This window comes from Panthera pardus, unplaced genomic scaffold (assembly GCF_024362965.1).
Source record: "Panthera pardus isolate Hobbes unplaced genomic scaffold, ASM2436296v1 HiC_scaffold_8, whole genome shotgun sequence".
NCBI lineage: Eukaryota > Metazoa > Chordata > Mammalia > Carnivora > Felidae > Panthera > Panthera pardus.
In genome coordinates this window covers 28,622,229-28,647,268 of record NW_026527013.1, presented here as the reverse complement: position 1 = coordinate 28,647,268, position 25,040 = coordinate 28,622,229, and the positions used below count along the sequence as shown (strand labels likewise).

The window sequence follows — 25,040 nt, the reverse complement described above, 5'->3', positions numbered from 1 at the left end:
AACCCTTCATTATTAATACAAGGTTATATTGCTGGTGGGGATTCCACAAATGGCTTATGAACATATCTAAGGGGAGAAGTAAAGGCGGAGGTTATGAGGCAGGAAATTCTTTCAGGAACATTGAATTTATAATCATCACCAAAGAATATGCAGAGACACTCATTCATGGCCTTGTGTCCCCATGACCCTGTTCCCTTGGCTCCCTGGTTATGTTATCCTCCAAGTGCATTTCACTGGGCCTTCCTGTTTGAAATCCATCTAATCCTTCCTGTGCAAATCTTGCTCAGGCTGCCCATCTTTCATCTTCCATGGACCTTCTCCTCCACTTCCATTCTTTCTCTGAACATTCAGAGTGGTTATCGTGTGCAAAATTAATTAAATGAACGGTCCATAGTCTTAGGGCATCATTTTCATTATTGTCTTGGGCTGCTACTTAAATATTTTATTATTACAGTATTTTATTGTTATTAAAATTTTAGGATATCGATGCCTTGTTTCACCCATTTTATTACAAGTTCCTTGAGGGGAGATATCATGCCTTAAAATTTGTTAGGTTCCCAATGGGGGCTTGTATATAGCTGTATAATTGAAACAAAGTGGATGTTTCATCAATCATGAGAACAGGGAGAGGTAAAAAGTGAAAGAGTAACAGACACCCTGTGGTAGCTGGTCTGTGAAGACTATTTTCAACAAATCCTTGTTCCTGTGTGTGCCTGGCTCATCTCCCAAAAAGAACTGCCCTTTTCCCTCCTCGTGAGTGTTGGGACAGAGATGAGCCATCCCACTGAGCCCTGCCTAAACTGAGGAGATAGAGCAAATGCGTGGTTGTTCTTGTTATTTTAAGTCACTGAATTTTGTAGTGGTTTATTGTGCAGCAAAGATCCTAGAAACACACCCCAGGGGCACCTACGTGGCTCAGTCGGTTGAGTGTCCTGCCTCAGTTTCAGCTCGGGTCATGATCTCATGATTTGTGAGTTCAAGCCCCATGTCGAGCTCTGCACTGACAGTGTGGATCCTGCTTGGGATTCTCTCTCTGCCTCTCCAGTGCTTGTGCTCTCTCCCTCTCTCTCAAAAAAAAATAATTAATTTAAAAAATTTTAAAAATAAAAAAGAAACACACCCCAAATGGGAGTGACTATACATTGAATTTTGTGCTCTACAGTGGTGCTTTTCAAACATTAATGTGCTTACAAATCTTGTTAAAATCCCGAGGATCTTGTTAAAATTGTAATTTGGCAGGTCAAGGGCGGGGCTGTGATTCTCCATTTGTGAGAATCTCCCAGGTGATGCCCTGGTGTGTGGGCCACACTGGGAGTAGCAAAGGTCAAAGCAGGGAAGACTATCCATCGAAAGATTATTGGGTTGCTTATTACAGCCAGGAAGGTTATACTTGCCTTTCTGTTGAAATTCCAGATCCTGTACTGGGTCTGTTCTCTGTCTAATAGACATTCCAATTCCAACAACTTACAGTCAGTTTTGTAGTTTGGCTAGTTGTAGTTTCTTCAAATCTCACTTTCCTCTGAGTCACTTTATGCTGCCAGGACTGGCAGCTGTTTAACCAAGATGCACACTCTGTGACAATCATAAATAATAGTAATTCCCTTACATCCTGAGTGTTTTGTTGTGAGCCAGGCTCTCCTAGGTGATTTGTATGTATTTCCTCCTTTAATCCCTATAACAAACATGACTGTCACTGTTATACGGATGGGGAACCTGGGGTTAAGGGAGGTTCATTTGATTGCCCTGTCACTCAGTGAGTGAGCCATGGGTGACCTGACTCCAGTTATGCCATATCCCACCTCCCAGCCAGAAAGCCAGCACACCTGAGCTTGAGGCCTCAGGGCAGATGCACTATCTTTCCCTTTCTCTCTCCCTCTCTCCCTCTCTCCCTCTCTCTCTCTGTTTCTCTTTCTTTCTTTCTTTCTTTCTTTCTTTCTTTCTTTCTTTCTTTCTTTCTTTCTTTCTTTCCCAGTTGTTTCTTTGGAACAGCAGCAGCAAGTACTCTAGACATTTTCCCTCCTTGCAGTAGAGTTGATTTTGGGAAATCCTGACAGAGAAGCTGAAATGTTTGTGTATGTGTGTGTGTGTGTGTGTGTGTGTGTGTATGTGTGTGTGTGTGTGTAAGGCAGAAGCAGAAACACCTTTGAAACCCATTAGTTGAAGGATTTAATTTCTTATAGCACCGTTCACATAATTACTGTCAGCATTTTACAGTGGTATTTAAAGTGCTGACGTGGGGAAAGTCTTTACGCAGAATAAATATAGATTATTCTTTTAAACTTCAGTAGTCTCTGTTTTCACTGGGCGTCACCTATTGCAGCAAAATAATTTTGCCTCTCTCACTTTGCTTCAGGCTTATTGTTTCACTAAGGCATTTGTCAGACAGGAGCCTCTACTGTTGGAGTTTTCCATCAGAATAGCATAAAATACTCCTTTTAAAAACCATAAAAGACTCTGATATAGAGCCGACCTTGAAATTAGACGGCCAGACATCTCTGTACTTATTGGTTGGGATGTTTATATTCCCTTGAATGTTAAAGAAACAGTGCTGGAAGTGTCAGTACTCTGTGGTGCCAAAGCCAGTGTCCTACAGGGAACCCGCTCCTGGGTTTAAATGAAGATACTAGGACCTCTGGCCAGGAAGCTTGACTTAGCTCTCAAATGCCTTTACTACCAAGGTGGCTGTTCTCTGCCATGATGATGATGATAGAGGTGGTGGCGGTGTGTGTCTGTATGTGTGTCGGTGTTGAGCTCTTTAAAGCAAGATCATTTGGCTGTGACCTTTTTGATGGGGTCACTACAGATTTTATTGGCTCTTTGGGTGAGGGTGCAAGGGGTTGGGGGATGGTGACAGGACTTGATTAGGACTTGAATCATTGCTCAGAAGAGTAATTTTTCAAAATCACAGAATTCATTTTTCTCTCACTGCCTGCTATTCTTCAAAATAAGAGCTGGTCAGTCTGTCTCTGGCAAAACAGTGACTTCCTTTGTCATTCTGAATGAATCATTTATAGACAACTGGTCCGTTTTGATGGTTCTCCTGATCTTTTGGACATGAAATATTGTTTCTTTTGAGATAAATATCTAACTTTTTCTAACACATGTAATTGTAAGTAGCTTTTGAAATATCCTTAATAAGCGCCACATTTCATTTTTCTTGTATTTGTGAGACATGTATGTATGGAACCACATGGAAGGCAATCTCTGGACCTTTATCAGTTTGCAGGTTTCTATTCAGAGAAGTATGGCATATACTCTACTAATTTCTATCACTTTTAAAATTACCTTCTTCAGTGATAAATTTCAAGAGAAAGTGGAGTCTGGCTTAAATGAAACATTTCCAAAGTTGACTTTCTTGCAGATTTCCAAGAATCTTAGGTGTCCAATTGTAATTTGTCTGGGGGAGACTATGGGTATCAAAGCACTGCTGGGGGGTTTTGATACACAGTATTGGTAGTTGATTCCTTAGCAATCATGTGGATTCAGACAGAAGAGAATTTAAATCGAACTCTCCGTAGAGAATAAGTAAGTACTCTGTGCTATGGAGAAATAAAAATACATGTTTGGAAAAAGCAAAATAGTGCACAAAATGGCATCATGAAGTCAAACATTTTGTAGTATCAACCTAATACTTTCTATCATTTATAGCCAAAGGAAGTATCTTTGAAAAAAAATGTATAAAGACTGTCCCATAGTTTGTTTCCTTAAAACTGGTTACAAATCCAATGTTTAAGCTACTGTAAACCACATTCTGAAATGTGGGAAAGAAATAAAATAATTACTTATAATAGATATTCTGAAAGTTGAAATAGCATTGATTTCATTTTTTTTTTCCTGCCAGAGGTTAAGATCTATTATTTTATTTTTGTCTTAAAATCTCCAGATGCTTTTTGGCTGTATAGGGGAGAAAGAATAATTTTCACCTTACCCTTCTGAGTTTTTATCCGAGACCTCCTGTAATAAAAAAAAAAAAAAAAAAAATCTTAACAAGAGAAAAACAATTAGATTTTTTATTGACTTGTATACCTCGTGTGTATATGGGAGCTACCCAGGAAAACTGAGTAAAGCTCGCTGAGATGGCCACACTACCACCTTAAATACCATTTTCAGCTAAAGAGAAAGAGATGGATGTGTAGGCAGTGCTGGGGGTTACCAGGATAAGCAAGGTAAATAAGGGTAAGATTTGTTCTGCAGATTTAATGCCTGCTCCATTGATAAGATTGTCTTATGATTGTTTTTTGAAGTTTTATTTACTTAAGCTATCTCCACATGCCACGTGAGGCTTGAACTCATGGCTCTGAGATCGAGAGTCACATGCTGTACCGACTGAACCAGCCAGGTGCCCCACGATTGCCTTACAATTTAGAGTCGTCCTTCTCTTCCTGATACAGAGAAGGAGGTATTTACAAACGGAGATTTCCTTTATAAATGTAGACATCCATTACAAATGGGTAACTTCTACCCAGTTTTCAGAGCTTCTCCTGTGTCTGTAAGTTTCTTAAAAATGATCAGCTCAAAAGAATTATTATGCCAAGGAGACATACTTTGGGGTGGCATAGTCTGCTCCCTTTCGACTGCAAATGGATAAAACTAAATTCAGGTTATCCTAAGAGAAAAGAAAAGGGAGACTATTGGCTCACATAATTGCAGGATCCATTGGGGTGAACTGGCTTTCGTTATGGATGGCTAAGGGTGTCTTTCCCAGGGGTGGTGGGCATTTTGTGTGGCCTGAAGTTTATGCAGTTGGAGAGCTTTCTTTCTTTCTTTTTTTAAATTAAATTAAATTAAATTAAATTAAAAATTTTTAATTAATTTAAGTTAAATTAAATTAATTTAATTTTAGTTAAATTAAATTAATTTAATTTTTATTTATTTTTGAGAGAGAGAGGGCTTGAGTGAGCGAGGGGCAGAGAGAGAGGGAGAGAGAGGGAAAGAGAGAATCCCACAAGGCACACAGGGAGAGGGAGAGGGAGAGGGAGAGGGAGAGGGAGAGGGAGAGGGAGAGGGAGAAAGTCCCACGCAGGCTCCATACTTTTAGTGCGAAGCCCAAAGCAGGGCTCGAGCTCATGAACCGTGAGATCATGACCTGAGCTGAAATGGAACACTTAACCCACTTGGACCACCCAGGCACCCCTTGGAGAGCCTTCTTTATAAAAATAACACAAATAACCACATTGCTAGAAAGGGACTTGTAAACCTAAGTTTCAGTAGCTTCTTGGTAATTTTGCCTCTGCTGTCTCCCCACCTCACAGCCCATTTCTTCTCTATTAATTTCCCCTTTAGTCTCAGTCCTGTGGTGGGAAAATGATCCTAAAGAATTTTCAGACTTATGTGCATTTTACTTCCCGAGATGTCAGAAGCCTCTTTTTCTTTCAGCTGGTTCATACAGATCCTAAAAAAGACTGATTGATTAGCTTGACTCACATTCCTGCCTCTGGTAGAGGAGATGAGACCCCTTGATTGAGATCCCAGAAGAATCACAGTGGGTTGGGTGCCCTAAAGGAATCAGATGTTGCGCAGTAAAAATAATACGTCCTCTTCCATGCTCTTCACTCTGTCTTGTAGATCGGGGGGACAGGGAGGGAGGATGTTCTAAACTGAATGTATAAAACATCCATTCAGACTTGAATTCAGCTCTTTTCAGGGAGTCAGTCGACCTTAGTAAGAGCTGAGATCATACACCGAGGCATTCTGGGGAGTCAATTTCTGTTTTTTCCAAATTGTGTATCAGTTAGGCGTCTTTCATATGTGAGGTACTAAGTAAGTATATCTGGTTGGGAGGCTCTCCCTTACTGTATCTTCATTTAGCCTGGAATTCACTCTCAGATACCATATGACAAATACTCATTCCTTTGGTCATTACTGCTTTTCGTCATTGAAATCTTATGGGACATTACAAAGCAAATGAAAACCTGGTCCCTAAACTCGTTATCCGTCTTTCCTCTTTGTTTAGAGTACCTTGTTCTCTGTTAATGTTCACCTCCCTGGAGTAGGATGATGAAAAGAAAAGGTGGTGGTGGGGGGGGAGGTGTGATATGAAGTATGCTGTATCCAATGTTGAAAATATCTATCCATAAAAAGCACCAGGTGATGATGCTTTTTTATACTATCAATGTATCAGAAATATAAACATGTGTCCTTTTCATAACAAACTTACTCAGTACATCAACTGCCATTAAAAAGTGCCCTTTTTTATAGATGATGTAATTGCTATAATTTTTGGAAGTATTTGTTGAGTATGAGAATATTAGTGTATTAGACATGTTCTCCAGAGAAACAAATCCAATAGTATATATATATAATATATATGATTTACTATAATGAATTGGTTTGTGTGGTTATGGAGGCTGAGAAGTTGCATAATCTGCCATTTGCAGGCCAGAGACCCAGGAAAGCCAGTGGTATAGTTCCAAGAACTGTACGACTGATGGTGTAAGTCACAGCAGAGGGCAGGAGAAGACTGACATCACAGTGCAACAGCCAGGCAGAGAGCACGAATTCTCTCTTCCTCTGTCTGTTTGTTCTATTCAGGCCATCAGGGGATTGAATGATGCCCACCCACACTGGGGAGGGCCATCTGCTTCACTGAGTCCTCTGACTCAGATGCTAATCTCATTCTGAAATACATTCACAGATACATCTGGTAATAGTGTTATAATCTGGGCACCCTGTGTCCCAGTCAACTTAACACATTAACTATCACAATTAACTAAAGTGTGGCAGCAATAATTAAAATTACATTAGAAAAATAGGAACTTGCAACACTGAGCATCTGGGCTCTTTGAGGGCAAGGGTCCCTCAAAGCTCAGCAGAGTACCTTCTTCCTATGTTGTAGGTGTGAACCAAATGAGTAAATGAGGGGTGGAGTGAAGGGCTCTGCTCTCACTGCTTCCCTCTGTCTTCTGCCTTGTGTTTTCAGGCTTCAACTCTGGTCATGATTTTTATCTCCTCACTGGTCCCTTTTCTTTCATAAGATACTTCTATATCTTTTTTAAAAAATCCTGATCTTTTCTTTTTTAACCTTTGATTCCTGACATTTCCCTTTCCACTTCTCACTTTCTTTCATAGCACAGCTGCCTTTGTTTGTTTTAGTCTCTTTACTCTGTAGCTTTTCATGTCTACTTTTGTCATTCTGTGACTTTGCTCTTTTTTAGATACTGTTGGTGAGCTGCTTGTCTATTGAGTTAAAGAGGGCACCCTGTTGAGCTATCACGAGAGACACTGATTAATTGACCAATGATGCAATTTCTACACCGTCAGGATCTTCTGTGGCTCCCAACTAAAGAAATGGACCATTTTATAATGGCATTAACACAATCCAAATCTCAAAGCACCTGTAGTTTTGCTCCTTTTTCTTTAATCTGGAAATCTAGGAAATGTAAATATTGATCCTTTGATTTTTCCTATATTCTCTATTTTAAAAATAACACCTATACCTGCCCATACTATTTTTGCATGTTGTATTTACAAAAATCAACCTCCCTCCTCACTTCAGGCTATTTGTTGGCCTCCTGTTATTACTGATTTTATTTTCCAGCACAGGAAATAGGACTAATCATGACAAGCTGAATCCTCCAGAATTCTGTTTTGGGCACATAGGAGATAATCAGATGCATATTAATCATTAGGCTTATATGATTAATATGGTGGTTCTACCAATCGGATTATTTTGTATTATTTGATAAGTGTGTTGCAGTAATCCAATTCACTACTTTTGAAGGGCAGGAAAGTATGGCTGTGATAATGAACTTTGAATCTAAATTTCTTATGTTCAAATCCTAACTACTGTGAATACTAGCTCAGTCGAGTTATTTTACCTCTATTGGACCCAACTTTCTCATCTATACAATGGAGATATTATTAGTATCAATCACATAGAATTATGAGGATTAAATGAATTATTATTGCAATCTCCTCTAAATAGGGCCTGACACATAGTGGGCATTTAAAAAATGCTGGCTGTCCTTGATTTATTTTTTTTACACTCTATCCCAATTATTTCTGTCCCTCCCCCAAGTTTTATTTTGAAAATATTAAAATTTTTTAAAAGTTGGGAGTAGAGAACAGTAGTTATCCAAATACAATGCGCAAGAATTGTTATTAATATATTGTCATAATTGTTCATTTGCTTTCTTTTTCTCATTTATATACCTTTCAAAAAAACATTTGCATTCATCGTATTTCCCCCTGGCATTTAACCTGCTATCTCTTGAGATCAGTATGTGTATAATAATACCATTATCACATCTAAGAAATTTAACATTGTTTTGTTACCAAATATATTCAAATGTCCCCATTAAGGTCCCTTGTACATTATAATATCTTTTTTCTTATTTTTATTTTTTTAAAAATCAGATAAAGGCTTACACATTTAACTTAGTTAGTGCATGTGTTTAGACTCTTTTAATCTAGAATAGTTCCCTGCCTTTCACTTGTCTTTCATGAGTTGACATTTCTGATGGTTCTAAGGCAGTGTCATGTGGAATGCCATGCCATGTAGATCTGTCCAGTTGTTTCCTGATGATTAGATTTAGCCTCAACATTTTTGGCCAACATACTACCTAGTTAATATTGTATAGTTCATATTGAATCATATCAGAGGCACTAGTTGGTTTGTTCAATTTTTGGTGGTGCTGTTTGATCACTTGTTAAGTGATTTTCTCCAGATCCCTCCATTTTGGATTTTAGGTGTGGCTTTTTGAGATTTGTGGTTTGCTTTGTAATTAGTAAGCAATCTGTGTGGTAATACTCTGAGACTGAGTGAATATCCTGTTTCTTAAGAACGTTTCACCCATTGGTTTTATCATCCATTGATGAATCTTGCCTAATAGTGTTTTTGTTACTGTATTATTCTTATAAATTTATTAGCTGACCTTCCTTGGTAACCAAAGAGCTCCTCACCCTCTCTGCCATGTCCATAGTAGAATTGAATAATTATTGTAATAGTTGGAACAATTTATTCATAGTATGGTCCTTCTTTCAGCTAGAATAAAATATGTGTTTCCTTTGCTGCTTGTATCATAGCTATTTCTTTTTAAAAGTCACTATAATCTTTGTATTGAAGTATAGCAAACCTATAGAAAAATGCACAAATCTTACGTATATAGCTCAAGGAAGTCCCACAAAACAATGTAACTCTATAAATAACTTCTTATTCTTTTATGAGTTTCCAATTATCTTCATTTTAGCCAGTAGGATCCCCTGTAAACTAGTTTTTATGTCCCTTTGACATGAAAGGACATCAGTTTTTGAGTATACCCTTGGGCAAAATAAGATATTTTAGGCTTACCTTATATTTTCCTTCTCCTGATCAAGAATAAGTCATTTCTTCAAAGAGCTCTGCTTGGCTTCCTTTAGTGGGGTAGTGGGGAATGGAATTTAGAAATGAAACTTAGGTTACTAGGTGGTCTCTTTGCTACTATCTGTCTATCTGTCTACCTATTGTGTATGTATATGTACATACACACATATACATGTGTACACATGTATATGTACATATACATACATATATAGTTGAATTGCAGATTATTGTGGATAATTACATATATACTATATATATACTAATAATCTGAAATTCAACAATTCAAATCCAACATCACAGGATTCTTCCCTCATTCTACCTTTTTATCTTCTTTATTCCACGGTGAGATCCCAATGTATTGATCCATTTTCTCTATTGTATAACACACAAAAAATAGTTGCAGAATGACTACATCGATACCACTTCCAACGACCAATCTACTAAGTAAAGTTCAGGATTTATTTGTACTCATTTTTGTCTTAATATTCCACTATAGACAGACGTTCATAATGCCAGACCCAAAAGTTATTTGAATTCATTTTTGTCTTCTGTGATTATTTTTAGCAATATGATATGCCATTCATTCTATTTATTTTTTTGTTTGTATGCAAGTGTGCTTTTTGTTTTATAATTTTTTTTCTGTTTTCTATTTTGTATGTATAGGACTTTATATGGTCCCAAAATCAAAACAAGATAAAAAGTTGTTCAAGGAATTCCTATTTTGTTTTTATCCTTCCAATCTGTACCCATCCTGCATAGTAAACATTTTCATTTCTGGTTTATCTCTCATGGGTTTATCACAAAAACTAGCAAACCCATACATATACACATATACTTAATATTCTTTCTTATGCGGAAGTTAGCATATTACATGTACTTTTTCTCACCTTGCTTTTTTATCCTGGCAATTACTTCATATCATTTTATAAAGTCTCCCTCATTTCTTACTACAGCTGACTGGTACACCTTTGAGTGACATACCAAGGTTGTCTCTATGGATGGTTCAGTTACCCAGTATTTTGTTATTGGAAATAATGCCGTGGTGAATAACCTTTTACCCATTTTGTCATATGTTTGAAGGTGTATGTTCAGAGTGAAATTCCATAAGTGGGGGTGCTTGGGTGGCTTGGTCAGTTGAGCGTCCAACTCTTGACTTTGGCTCAGGTCATGATCTCACGGTTTGTGAATTTGAGCCCTATATCAGACTCTGTGTTGAACAGTGTGGAACCTGCTTGGGATTCTGTCTCTCCTCTCTGTAGACTTTCTTCAAAAAAAACCAAAACAACACAACAACAACAAAATGCTATAACTGACATTGCATGTATGAAAATATATAGATATGTAGGTAAATAGATACAAAAGTAAATAGATAACATAGTTTCCTTAACTAATAACAAATTTCCTTCCATTCAGGTTGTATGCCCTTTTGTACTCTCTCTACCAATGCATGAGAGGGACCCTTTCCCCATACCTTTCTTGTCTATAAGCTTTGAACTTCTGTGAAACTGGTAGGTAAGAAGTGTGTATCAGTGTATTTGTCTTTAAGATTTTTAAGTTTTAGAATAGTTTTAGATTAACAGAGAAGTTGTGAGGTAGTACGAGGAGTTCTCACGTACTTCTCACCCAGTGCCTCCTACAGATAATCGGCTATGATAGTACAGTACAGTTGTCAAAATTCTCACTGTGGGTTTAACTTGTTTCCTCTTATTATAAGAACAGTTAAGCACGTTTTCAGATTTTTAACAGCCATTTCTATATCCTCTTCTGTGAACTGTCTTTTTATTTTGCTCATACTAAAAACTCAGTTTTGAACCCATATTTCTTTTCAACTTTTAAGAATATACATATTATATTAGGGTGATTGACACTGGATCTGTAATTTTATATTGTAAATGTTCAAAAAAATCTTTTTAATGTTTATTTTTGACAGAGAGAATGAGAGACAGAGCATGAGTTGGGGAGGGGCAGAGGGAGAGGGAGACACAGAATCCGAAATGGGCTCCAGGCTCCAAGCTGTCATCACAGAGCCCAACGCAGGGCTCAAACCCACATACTGTGAGATCATGACCTGAGCCGAAGTCGGACGCTTAACCGACTGAGCCACCCAGGTGCCCCAATATATCATAAATGTTTTATCCTAGCATCCATCTGTTTTTTGACTTTGCTTTGATATTGTGGGCCTTGGATCTTTAGCCGAAGGCTCAGCAAATAAAAATCATCATTGAGTAACTGAAAGACCGAATGAGTAAATGAAGTTCTAGATAGAAATGTTGAATGGCTTAAAAATTAGGCATTCTCTGGAGAATCTGATGAGCACCAAAGCTAGAAAAGTGGAAGTGGAAGGACAAACAAGTGACACTCTTTTGGTTTATAGGCCAGGTTGTCAGGTATAAGTAATTACAAGTGCCTGGTTCCTGAGGGGAAGGCTCTGCTTTTGAAGAGGGCACGTCTCATTCATCCTTGTTTCCTCTTTACCTCCTCGATCCTGGTTACTTTGTAAACAATTCTGTTTGGGGTATTTATCCTTTAGAGAATATAGGATAGAAAAAAAGCAAACAAACCTGAATTCCTCCTTAAAAGTAGTCTAACTCTTACAGCCATCTTGGTGCCAGATGTACAATTATTTTTCCCTAATGGATTTTTGCCATGTGTTTATGACACCAAATAGCTGACTTAAATGTGTGGAATTGGCTAAGAAATCCAGATGTTTAGAAATATAGTGCAACTTCGCTTATTACCATGTGATAATCTTATATGACTAGACTTTCTATGTCTTAATGTGTCCAATACAACATGCACAGTTATGTATAAGGCAACGGTATGGCTCACTTAATTGTAGGATCATGGTTTTTATAACTTAATTGTCTCTACAGAGTGTATGCTTTATGCAAACACTTCATGCAAAGACTTTCACTTTGAGGTACACATTGGCTTTTCTGGCTCAGGGCTGAGTTTTTATTTTGTTTCTACCAGTTGTTATTTTCACTTAGTATATGTTTTATGTTCTGTAAGCCTCATCTAAAATGAAGGTTTAAAGTTCCTTTAGTGTTATTGAAAATGATAAATGAGATAATGTATATAAATACTTTATATATATATATATATATATATATATATATATATGTATAGTGCTTGATGTATGTAAATTACAATTCCTAACACAAAGCATGCACTCAATAAATGTCACTAGTCATGGTTACTGTTCACTGCTTCCTATAATGCCTCTTAATTTTCTCTCATTATCATTGTCACCTACTATATTTTTGTGTACAAATTATTTTGTATGTATAATAATCATAATATTTTTGCATTTCAACCAACATAGTCTTTTTTTAATTTTTAAAATAATATTGTAGAATAAGTAAGAAATAATTTTCTCTATTTTAGAATTGAGGAAGTAAAGGTTTATAGGAGTAAAGAGAATCCTTAAGACCGTGTACTAATGAAGTGGTAAACTGGTGAAGCTGGGACATTTGATGTGAATTCTGCTTATGTCTTATTTTTAAAACTCTCTTGTAAGCTCGTTGATGGGTGGAATATGAAAGATTTCTTTCTCAAGCGTCAAGAATAGAGAGGCACCTGGGTGGCTCATTCAGTTGAGCATCTGACTCTTGATTTTGGCTCAGGTCATGATCCCAGGGTGTCATGGAATTAAGCCCCACGTTGGTCTCCACATTGAGGCTGGAGCCTGCTTGAGATTCTGTCTCTCCCTCCCTCTGCCCCTCTCCCCCGCCCAGGCTCTTTCTCTCTCTCTCAAAAAAAAAAAAAAAAAAAAAAAGTCAAGAACAGAACCTAAATTGACTTAAGTTAGAAGAATTTGTTGGCTCATAAAACTGCCAAGTCTAGGGACAGGTCTTTAGGCATGGCTGTACCAAATACTCAGACTAGGTGGGAATTTGTCTCACCCAGTTGGTTGTACTTTGCTTTCCATTCGCCTTGTCTTTAAGTTGGGAACTCCCCCGTGGGTCAGGAAGGCCACCAGAAATACCAGCTTAATATCTTTTCCCCATGATTCCATGTCGTAACTTCTTGTTACTAATAGTTCCGTTAATTTCCTTGTGTTGGATATCATTAGATCAAATTGGACCGTGTGCCCACCTCTGAACTCATCCCTATGGTCAGAGTGATGGGAATATACTGGTTGATTAGGTCTGGGTATGGATACTCTGCAAAGTAGATTTGCATCAGCCTTTTATAAACCACATTACCTGAGAGTGGAGTCAGGGTGATTTGCCAAATCAAAATCAAAATCTTATTACCATGGATAAATAAACTGTGGTACATCCATACAATAGAGTGACACTCAGTAAGAAAAAGGAATAAATTACTGATACATGCAACAAATGGATAAATTCCATATGCTTTCCACTAAGTGAAAGAAGCCAGCACCAAAGGCTTATGATTTCATGTATATGATGTTTCTGGGCATAGCCAAATTTATAGGGACAGAAAACAAATTAAGGGCTGCCAGGAGCTGTAGAATAGGATGAAGACTTGACTACAGCTGATGCGTGAGGTAACTTTGGAGGGGGATGGAAATGCTTTATATGTTGATTGTGATGTTGGTTATAGTAGTATACATGTTTGTTAAAATTCATAGAAGTTAAATTAAAAAGTGTAAATTTTACCATTGCAAAATTATACCTCCATAAGTTTGGCTAAAAAAGCAAACAAAAACATTATAATTATTGAAAAGAGGAGGATACTGAGTAGGACCTCCAAATCCCCCAAGCAGGATGAAAGGGTTCAGGACAGTGTCTCCCCCCCGCCCCCCTGCCACCAACCCAGAATGTGCCACTTTGCCACGTGGATTATTTTGAGCTTGAGACCCTTGAGACCCTATAGGCTCAAGAGAAACCTTGTACTTCCCTTAACCACACAGAAGAATCTAAATTGGAGGACTTTCCCAGAATAAGGGTTATTAACAGAGATACATTTTACCTGAGTGACCCATCTGTATGAGAGAGCAAACATCTAATTACCAAACATCCGTTCTTATTGCCCTGTGAACTGTATCCCTTTCCTCTGAAATTCCAGACCCCTGTCCCCTTCTCCTTAGTTCAGAATGACATATAACCCTCACTTTTCCTGTCTTTGGAATTTCCATGTCTATCTGGATTTCCCATATATATGCCTATTAAATTTGATTTTCTCCTGTTAATCTGTCTCATGTCGATTTGATTCTTAGTCCAGCTAAAAGGACCCTGAAGGAGACAGGAGTTCCTCCCCCTTGTGAAGGGAGTGAGGCATTCTTGCTCCCCAACAATAACAACAACAGCAACAAAAAAGTGCTTACTACATATCTTAGCCTATGTAATAGGAACTAATTACTGCCTAGACAAGTGGTTCTCAGTCTGTTTTTCACCATGATACTTATTGTTGTTGAGATGCCCATGAGGTTCCTTGAACCTATGATGGTTGTTGATAGTTTCTAGTACACGTGCTATAACCCCACCACTTTCTCTCCCTCTCAAAGGAAAAAAAATGTTATCTAGCTACAAGTGAATGAGAATCGTATTACTGTAGGGATAATCATTCAAAGATATCAAACGTTAGCAAAGAGTAATACTTGCTATTAATTAACATGTTACTGGGTGCCTGGGTTGCTCAGTAGGTTATGTGTCCGACTCTTGATTTAGGCGCAGGTCATAATCTCTCAGTTTGTGAGATCAAGCCCTGCATCCAGTGCTGCACTGATAGTGTGGAGCTTGCTTGGAATTCTCTCTCTCACCCTCTCCCTTCCCTTCCCCTGTTCATGTCTCTCTCTCTGTCTCTCTCTCTCTCTCTCTCTCTCTCTCTCAAAATAAATAAGTAAACATTAAAAAACCACAACAACATGTTATTTGGGCACCGTATGTAGCATTATGATTAAGAACCTCTTGTCTCAATGACTGCATTCTTTACCCTTTACTAAACATATAGATTTGATGTATAATGACTGAGTTATTTAAAAAAAAAATTAAGTGCAAATGAACCCGTACTTACATATTATTCTGCAGCATACTTCCTTCATTTAATATATCTTTTGCTCCTTTCCACATTTAGAGTCATTTTTGTTATTATTTGTGTAAAATGGCTATAGCTTCAACTTTGACTCGAATAGAACAGGCAATGCACAAAGTAAGAGAGTGCCAAAATACTCAGTGATCAGGAAAACATATTTTAATTCAATATTTTTTAAAAAAATCAAGCAAATGCAAATAAAAATCCTTGATGAACAAAAATAAATACTTAAGAAAATTGTTTTAAATGTTTATTATTATTTTTTTTTTGAAGGAAAGAGAGTGTATGAGCAAGGGAAGAGCAGAGAGAGAGGGAGACATAGAATCGGAAGCAGGCTCCAAGCTCTGAGCTGTCAGCACAGAGCCTAACACGGGGCTTGAACTCACAAACTGTGAGATCATGACCTAAGCCAAAGTCGGACGCCTAACTGACTGAACCACCCAGTTACCCCAAAAATAAATATTTTAAATAAAGACCATTCCAATGCCAACCCATATTGCAGTTGGAGGCCAAAGAAAAATGAAATTCATTAAATTAATGAAGTTAATTAATTTTAAACTATTTAAGATTATCAGTGGTTGATGAGAAAACATCAAACATGGTGATTTTGCCCATCAAAAACAAGATAAAGAAGTAAATATTGGAAATATTATTGACTTTGTATCTATTAAACCCAGAAAATTGAAATTATAATAAATTCTGGTTTTCTGATTTCATTATACAGTAAAACTTTGGTTTGTGAGCGTAATTCACTCCAGAAACATGCTTGTAATCCAAAGCACTTGTGTATTAAGGCAAATTTCCTTGGAGAGGCATCTGGGTGATTCAGTCAGTTAAGCATCTGACTTCAGCTTGGGTCATGATCTCAGGGTTCATGGGTTTGAGCCCCGTGTTGGTGTCTATGCTGACAGTTCAGAGCCTGGAGCCTGCTTCAGAATCTGTGTCTCTGTGTCTCCCTCTCTCTCTCTGCTCTCCCCTGCTCATGCTCTGTCTCTCAAAATAAATAAAACATTAAAAAAGAAATTTAAAAAGAAATAATGGAAAGTCAGATGATTCGTTCCATGACCCAGAAATATTCATATAAAAATGACTATAATACTGTAATAGAATACAAAATAATAAAGAAAATACAAAATATAAAGAAAAATAAACAAATTAACCTGTACTTACCTTTGAAAACCTTTATGGCTGGTGTGAGTGAGACAAGAGAGAGACGAAGGTTATTGTGTAGGATGAATTTTGCTATCACTGATGGATGTTGACTACAGTACATTCTTAATAAACTCTTGTCATATACTGTATTTAATGTAACTGGCAATAAGGCAGCAGAGGACAGGGTCTATATCTGCAGGCAGCCTGACCTAGAATGAAGCAAAGCATTCCTAAGCTGACTCTTGTTTGGAAGAGCAATGGACTGTCATAGGTGCTTTGAAGTGACAAAAAATATACTAGTGTCAGTTATGGGCACCTTCCAACGTTCTGAAAAGTGACTGCTTTCTGCTCAACACCGTGGCCTGAGATCTAGCATCCGAGCATGGGAGATGATCACACTCAATGCTTCCGAGACAGAGAGAGAGAGAGAGAGAGAGAGAGAGAGAGAGGGAGAGAGAGAGGAACCACTGGCTCAGTTGTGATCATGTGCCATTTGGTGTCATGTACTACTCATATTGCAAGACGTTGCTCATTTATCAAGTTAAAAGGTGCCCCAGCATTCATCTTTGTTTAAAATTTCGATGTTTTGATCGCTGTGAGTTTTTTGCGTTAATTTTGATTTTTAAAAATATTTCAGTGAGGGTGCTGGGTGGCTCAAGAATTGGGTTAAGCGTCCAATTCTCGATTTCGGCTCAGGTCATGGTCTCAGGGTTCATGGGTTCGAGCTTCGCGTCGGGCTCCATGCTGGCAGTGCAGAGCCTGCTTGGGATTCTGTCTCTCCCCTCTCTCTCTGCCCCTCCTATGCATTCTTGAGCTCACTCTCTCTCAAAATAAATAAACTTAAAAAAAATAAAAAGTATGTATACTACATTGAGTATTATTTTGATTAGTGAGGTCTTTTTTTTTTTTTTTAGCAGTCTTTAAATTTTGCACCTGAGGCCAGTTGCTAACTCGCCTTCCCCTAATCCTGGTCCTGGATGCCAGCCCACCCTCTTGACCAAGCTGCAGATGGGCTTGAAGCAGGAGAAAAAATGAGAACAGTACAAGGTGTGGCAGAGGGTGATCTCTGTTGTGGTATGGCGTATTTATCCCCTTGGTCAGGAATCATGAAGTTGCCCCCACTTTTCCTTTGGATTGTCTTTTAGGTGTTCTGGCCTTGACTAGATTGTCAGCTAGGCAGAGCAGCTGAGGAGGGCTGAAGCGGGCAGAATAGGCCACCCCAAAATAGGATTCTTTGGTTAAGGATTATTCTGAGCTGATTATTTTTAAGAAACTGCAGACCTAGGAGAATCTCTGAAAACAATAGAAGTTACCCCTTTGTAAGGGAAAATCTACATTTATAAAGGGTATTTACATTAGAAAGGAAGCCTACAGGAGAAAGAGTCTATTACTAGAGAGAACTTTTTCCCCTGAGAGACTTATCTGCTTGGCAGGGCTAAATTTGTTTACCCAACATCTCCACCTCTCACCCTCCAGCGAATTGCCTTCCCCCTTTGAAGCCTTAGACTACTATCCTTTTCCTTAGCACAGGATGGTGTATAAACCTCAATCCTCTGGCTGCCTTTTGAGTCTCATATCTTACTGGGGCTCCTGTATGTGTGTGCAAAATTAAGTTTTTTCCCCTTCCATTCTCCTTTTACGATAGGGGGGTTTCAGACAAGAACTCAGATGTCAAAGGGAAATTTTTTTTTTCCTCCAGATGAGTGGGGAATGATGCTTTGAGGCCTCCAGTGACCTTTGTCTAGAGTGGTATGTAGTAATTCCAGATTCTCCTCTTCTGCATCTGATTTGCTTTTTGGAGCTTCTCAGCTACTCCTGATACCTACTTCCTCTTTCCCTCAACCCCTGCCACCCTCTTTCTTTGACTATCATCTCATTCCCACTCCCAGGGGCCCCAGCTGGAATTTTAAAAATCCAGGAATTGTCAGATTTTAACATCTGACAGAGATGTATTTCTGAGAGAAAGAAGTCTAATTGTCACCAGCTGGGTTATGGTATCCTGGTGGTTAAGCCAGTCTTGCAAAGACAATGAGCTGAGTGACTGTTGAAATGTTTCCTACTTGGTGAAGGACCTCTGGTGTGCTGTTGGATGTGACAGGAGCTCTGTGAACCCTGGCCTTTGATTCCACTTTAGGAGCAAGTTTCCTGTATTCATTGGGCAGCCTTTATCATTATGAATCTTGCCTTTTTGCAAGACCAGTGGATTCTGTAAAGGTTTATTAATCATGATTTAATATATTCATATGAAAAAATGTAACAGCCAGAGAATAAAGCTTATGTAGGCATTGCAGGGGTCCCTTTGGGGGTTTACTCTATATTACTCATAGCAATGAAAAGTAAAAATGGCAAGTTATATTAGCTGAGTTCAAGATACAAAAGGCAATATTAATTTCACAGGAAGTGTAAAAGGATATGCAAATGTGATCAACTCCCAGGAAAACATTGCAATATACCACTCCAGGCTTTGAAATTATGCAGTTTAATAAACACTTGTTAAGAAGCTTCACACACCAAACATTGAATTTTAAAGCAAGTGCTTCTGATCATGTCATGTTTTTGTGGAACAGCATTATTATTTTCCTAAGCTTTTTGAACCTTAAGATTGGGTTTGATTGGATTTATTGGTAGCAATCACAGGTTCTTGGGAAAACACAGATGGTTCAAAACAGAAAAATTCCATGTTGTTGTTTTTCAATTAAAAGTGTAATTTAGACATGTGGGCCATTAGATTAGAACGTGAAGTAAAAATTTTAGTCAGTAATTGACAAGGGAGAATTATCATGGAGTTTTAATTAGTGACGTCTTGAAAGGAGATGCTTTTCTAAAAGTTTATTTCCGCACTTCCTTAGGTTGATGCTGCCTATATAGGAACCCTCCTGTTCATTTATAATCAATACCAAGCTTTGGCAGCTACCAAATGGGAAGGGCTGTTAGGAAGTTGCATGAGATTTTAAGGTTTAAATACTGAGCTGTGCAAGCAGAGTAAAAAAATCTTCATTTTTGAATGAAGTTGTTTCTCAGATGTTTCAGTAGATTGTTTAGAGCCTAGATAGAATTTTACAGTGATTTTAGACACACATCTGTAATGCTTTGTTCTAAATTTGTCTTGTGGTTTTATAGAGGTTTACAGTACTGTTTAGTCTTGTGTTATTAAAAAAATCAAGAGATAGAGAACAATGAATGATAACACTCAGTGTGGGTGGGTTGTGAGTAAAGGAAACAGTTATTTTCAAACAGTGCTGGTGGCAACTTGGTGTATGTATGAAAAATATTGTTTACTCTTTGACCCAACAGCTGCATGTCTAGATATTTACCTTAAATATTTGGACAAGTCACAAAGGTGTGCATCTTTAAGTAATATTATTATAGAGCTGTTTATGATATGAAAAAGAGAAACCCAAACATCCTAAGTGTGCAGTACTTGGTTAAATGCTTTCAGTCTTTTTAAAAATGTTTATTTATTTATTTTGAGAGAGAGCATGTGCACGAACAAGTGGGGAAGAAAGAGAGAGAGAGAGAGAGGGAGAGAGAGAGAGAGAGAGAGAGAGAGAGAGAGAATCCCAAGCATGCTCCACACTCAGCACAGCGCCCAATATGGGGCTTGATCCTACAACCATGAGATCATAACTTGAACTGAAATCAAGAATGGGATGCTTACCCAACTAAACTACCCAGGCACCCCAATGTTTTAAGTCTTTATATAGTAGAATACCATGTAGCTTTTTCAAACATTGTTTAGACAACTCAGTAACATGCAAACATTTTTTACAGTGAGTGAAAATGGAAATAGATTACAAACAGGAAATATAATTAGAAGGGTCTTAGTGAAAAGAGAAGTTTTTTTTCCACAGATATGTATGGGTATAGTAACCCATTCTCCCTGTTAAAAATTTTAAAAGTTTTATTTGCTTTTACTATCAATAGCTTTATTTTTCTAAACTAAACATGCATTACTTGATAATAACAATGATATGAGAAAGTACATCATTGAGAGACAATAAGATATAATACAGGTGATCCTTGTTTTACAAAATATGTGACTATAAAACAGATTTGCACTACAAATTATTATTTGCTTGACAGAAGATTCATGTGGTTATGACAAGTGAGCAGAATCTTCTTTGATAATTTGGATTTCATGCACAGCTCTCTGGTGAAGCTGGCCTAGTGAGGAAACCTCGGGTTAGGGAAAGTGAAAACTATGCTGTTGGAGATGAAGGTCCTATGGAAATAAAAAGCATGCATCTTTGACATTGCCCAGAGGTGAATAAACAAATATTTTATTCCTACACACATGCCCACTTAAATGTAACTATAAGGGGAATTTCTTTATAACCTGGGGGCAAAGAAAGGCTTTCTATATATAATTCAAAATCCAGATGCACTGAAACTTGAATGTATAAAATTAAAAACAATTTTTTTTATTTTGCCTGGCAAATAAATAAATAAATAAAAGTCAAACCACAGCTGTCAAATTGGGAGAAGATATTTGCAAGATATATTTCTGATAAAGACCTAACATTCCTCATATATAAACAGTTATAAATTAAGAAGAGAAAGGGGCCCAAAATCCAACAGGAAAGTTGCAGGAGATCTAGATAATTCACAGAAATTGATATGGAATCGTTCTTAAGCATAAGAAAGTATGTTCAACTCCACTCATAATAAGAGACACGCATGATTATTTGTACTTACAAAATACTGGAAACAGCCTAAATGTCTGTGCAAAAGGAAAGTATTTGAATGAATCCTGATGGAGCCCATACAGAGATGTGCTATAATATAGAATGAGAAAGTTCCTTTTGCACTGGTATGGAGTGAGTCCCAGAGATATTATTAGTACAGAAAGCAAAATACAAAAGAGTAGATATAGCAGGCTACATTTTATATAAGAAAGAAAGAGAAATAAGAATGTCTGTCTGTCATCTATTGATCAATCCATCGATCATTTCTGCGAAAGGAATCACAGAAAGTTAAACTGGAAAGAATGAAATTAGTAACCTACTTGAGTGGGAATAGGATTAGAGGAGTTAGGGTAAGGAGTGATAGCACTTTTTTTTTTTATAGTTTTGACTTTGAAATCATGTTTTCATGTTTTATAAGCTTAAAAATAAAAATAAATTACAGTATTGAGAGAGAAATTGAATAAAAACAGAGGTAAATGGTCCCAATTGTATATCAAATGGATGACATGATAGCACATTAGGAAAAAAAAATAGTAATTCAAATTATTCTGAGCATAGTCCCTTGACTGTATACCTTCCATCTAAAGACAAAAGAAATGGAAAGAAATGTTGAACTTTATACATTTGCTATTGATAGTAGTATTGATGGAATGATTCAGAAATTATTTTATCTGGTAGGATTGGATAAATACATTGATTTTGGAGGGGAGCCAGGATTTTTAGGACACTGAGCTATTGGATTGAGACTAGAAGTGTCAATATAAATACATAATTATATATATTTTTAAAAATATATGATGATATTATATATACTTAATATATAAAGTATATATATATTATTTATATATATTATTATATAAATTTTTTATTTATATAAAGAGACACCTAGATGGATCTGTTGATTAAATTTCTGACTTCCACTCAGGTCATGATATCATGGTTCATAAGTTTGAGCCCTGTGTCGGGCTCTGTGTTGACAGCTCAGAGCCTGGAGCCTGCTTTGGATTTTGTGTCTCCCTAGCTCTCTGCCCCTCCCCTGCTTGCATTCTGTCTCTTTCTCTCTCAAAAATAAATAAATATTTTAATAACCTGTTTCGATTCATATAAGTATATAAATAATTCCTCGTTCTGCCCTCTATTAAGGGCCCCCCAGCAGCAGGGAGCATACTCAGTTCCTGCTCTTTGTTTCTAAACACCATTCCCCACTAAAAGGAACCAGTGCCTGTGAAGAAATAGCTGGTCCAGAGCAGGTAAAATATAAGAAAAGTCTGGAACATTTTGCTGTGCCAGCAAATAAAAAACTGCTCAAAAAAAAAAAAAAAAAAAAAGATGAGGACATGTCTGAATGACACAGGAGCCAGCTTGAAACGGGACACTTAAAAATCAAATGGTTCTGGGGCACTTGGATGGCTCAGTCGGTTAAGCATCCAACTTCAGCTCAGGTCATGATCTCACAGTTCGTGAGTTTGAGCCCCACATCAGGCTTTGTGCTGAAAGCTTAGAGCCTGGAGCCTGCTTCGGATTCTTTGTCTCCCTCTCTATCTGCCCCTCCTCCTCTCCCTCTCTCTCTCTTTCTCTCTTTCTCTGTCTTTCAAAAATAAATAAACATAAAAAAAATTCAAAAAAAATATCAAATGGTTCAGGTATACTTAAAACAAAAATGAGTGAATTAAAAAAATAAGTCAATAAAGAAGGGAGAGAGAAAGAGAAGTTCTCTTTACAGTGGAATATCAGCTAATAGATGTGGAAGCAATGAAGGAACTAGAATATCACTATTTTACAATTCCTATCAGAATAATTCAGACTAGCATCATCAATAGGTACCAAAACCATTGAGTGCAAGTTTTTTTGTGGAATAATATATTGACACAGTTTCAAAATCTTTCTCCATGCTTTGCTTATTCTCTGTATTTACAGTGTAGGGCAAAGCCCACTTAGAGTCTTTGGCTGGGTCTGAAAATTAAAATGACAAAGACAGATTGACAAGAGAAAAGAACACAAATTTATTTAATGTAGGTTTTACATGACATAGGAGTCTTTATAAGGAAATGAAGGCCTGAAGAAACAGATCTGATTATTTGTATGCTTGGCTTGATGAAGAACAAGCAGTCATTTAGAAATAGTGTATGTCAGAGGGCATGAGGTAAGGGTAACTGGGCAGGGGGAAAACTGGAAAACACTTAGTAAGAATTCTTTTTGGTGTCCCTTGTCTTCAGAGACAGGGATGCTTTTTTCCTCCAGGTATAAGTGATGATGTTTTGGGGTGATGGTGGGGTTGTCTAGAGCAGATGGCCAAGAAAGAAGTCTTGATTATGTCTTTGGTGCCAAATGTGATTTTTATTAAAGCACCGGGATGGGACCCGTGGTCAGGAAGAGCTTCACTGGTGTCCTGACGGGTAACTCATTATATACCCACAGGTTGGGAGGGGGTCAGGGATAGAGCGTATCTCTAAGGAATTTTGGAAGCAAGGTTTCCAGAACCTGAGGGGCTAGCAGTTGCTAGGGAAACACCATTTATCACCATTTAATAAAACCTTAGTCATGAGACCCTTTAGGTGTATATCGGTGGATTGTAAGCTTGGAGCATGATTGCCAGCGTATATCTTAGAGCAATTGAGAAAAGGAAGTAGACTTACAGGATCCTCGAGGTTGGATGTTAAGCTAAAGGTTCTCTTTTGTCCCTAGCAAAGTGTCATCCTTGAGGCAGCTGAGCTCCTAGAGAGAGGTCACTCTGCCAGTGTCAAGGACTTGTCAAGGGGCTGTAGGCAGTAAGGGAATTCAGTTTTTCATTTGCTCTAGTTTCCCACATCACCATGGCAAGCACTTAAACCCCTTTCCTTTGTTCTTAAGTAGCCAGTAGTGTCCAAGGAATATCATACATAATCCACCTGGGGGGAGGGAGGAATGCCAGTCTGTCTTTTGCCCTCAGCTTGCCTCATCCTCCCTCATCATAAGGAGGGCATCTCTCACATGAGGGTTTTATGATCTATTTCAGAGGAGAATACACACACACAGATACAGGGAGTAACCTGGCACATACCACCTCATCCAAGGATCAAGGTTAATATCCCTGGCAATGGGAAAAACTTCCATCTGTTTCTTTCCAATAGAATGCAGTAAGAAGGACATAAAGTCACTTCAGTAGTATGCCTTTCAAAAATGTATAATGTGAATCTTGAGAAGGAAAGCTGTCAAAGGCAAATAGAAAGGGCCAGCCAGATTTCCGAGGCCACATACTCCCTTTGCATGCTTTTGGCTTCTGCAGTTTTGCTTGCCTCTTTCATCAGCCAGCAGCCAGGAACCAGAAGCCTCACTATAATAGTCCCGCCCAACCCGGAATCACATATGTATAAAAGATCAGTAAAACCTGAGCTGGATGCTCAGCCTTTTTAGGTGACTCCACTGGGCCATCACCGGTATGAAATCAACAGTCTTTTCTGATTTCCCAAGAAATTGGGAAATTGTCCCTTGTCTCTCCCTGTGTGCCGAGTATTTGCTGTAACAGTCTAATCCCAAGGAACCAATGAGACTGGCATAAATATACTACAAAACACAGGTCTGACTTCTTCAAAACTGTTAATGCCAGGAGCGGCAAAGAAAATCTGAGGAACTATTCCAGATTCAAGAAGATAAAAGACACATGATAATTAAAAACACTGCGATCCTGGAATGAGGAAAAAGAACAGGACATTCTTGGGATTGAAGAAATGTAAATATGGACCATATTTAAGATAGTACTCTTTAGTGTTAAAGCCCCTGAATTTGATGATAGCACTGTGTTTATGTGAGAGACAGCTCTTATTCTTAGAAGACTTTGATATCGCACCTGTTTTCCTCTATCCTCCCTAGGTTCAGCACCTGGAGCTCACAGCCAAAGGACAAAAAGCAGAGTAATAAGA

At 37.8% G+C, this 25,040-nt stretch overlaps 1 protein-coding gene across 4 annotated transcripts in view; it reads left to right on the top strand.

The window, feature by feature from the left end:
- The window catches only part of FHIT (fragile histidine triad diadenosine triphosphatase), a 1,407,040-nt gene that overhangs the window by 284,575 nt on the left and 1,097,425 nt on the right, over positions 1–25,040 (top strand). Inside the window, exon 4 of one of the 4 annotated variants that reach the window (XM_019469877.2) lies at positions 18,156–18,205. The exons of the other annotated variants lie outside the window; for them this stretch is intronic. The gene's annotated coding sequence lies outside the window, so the exon portion shown is untranslated. The remainder of the gene's footprint in view (positions 1–18,155; positions 18,206–25,040) is intronic. 4 annotated transcript variants of the gene reach the window in all.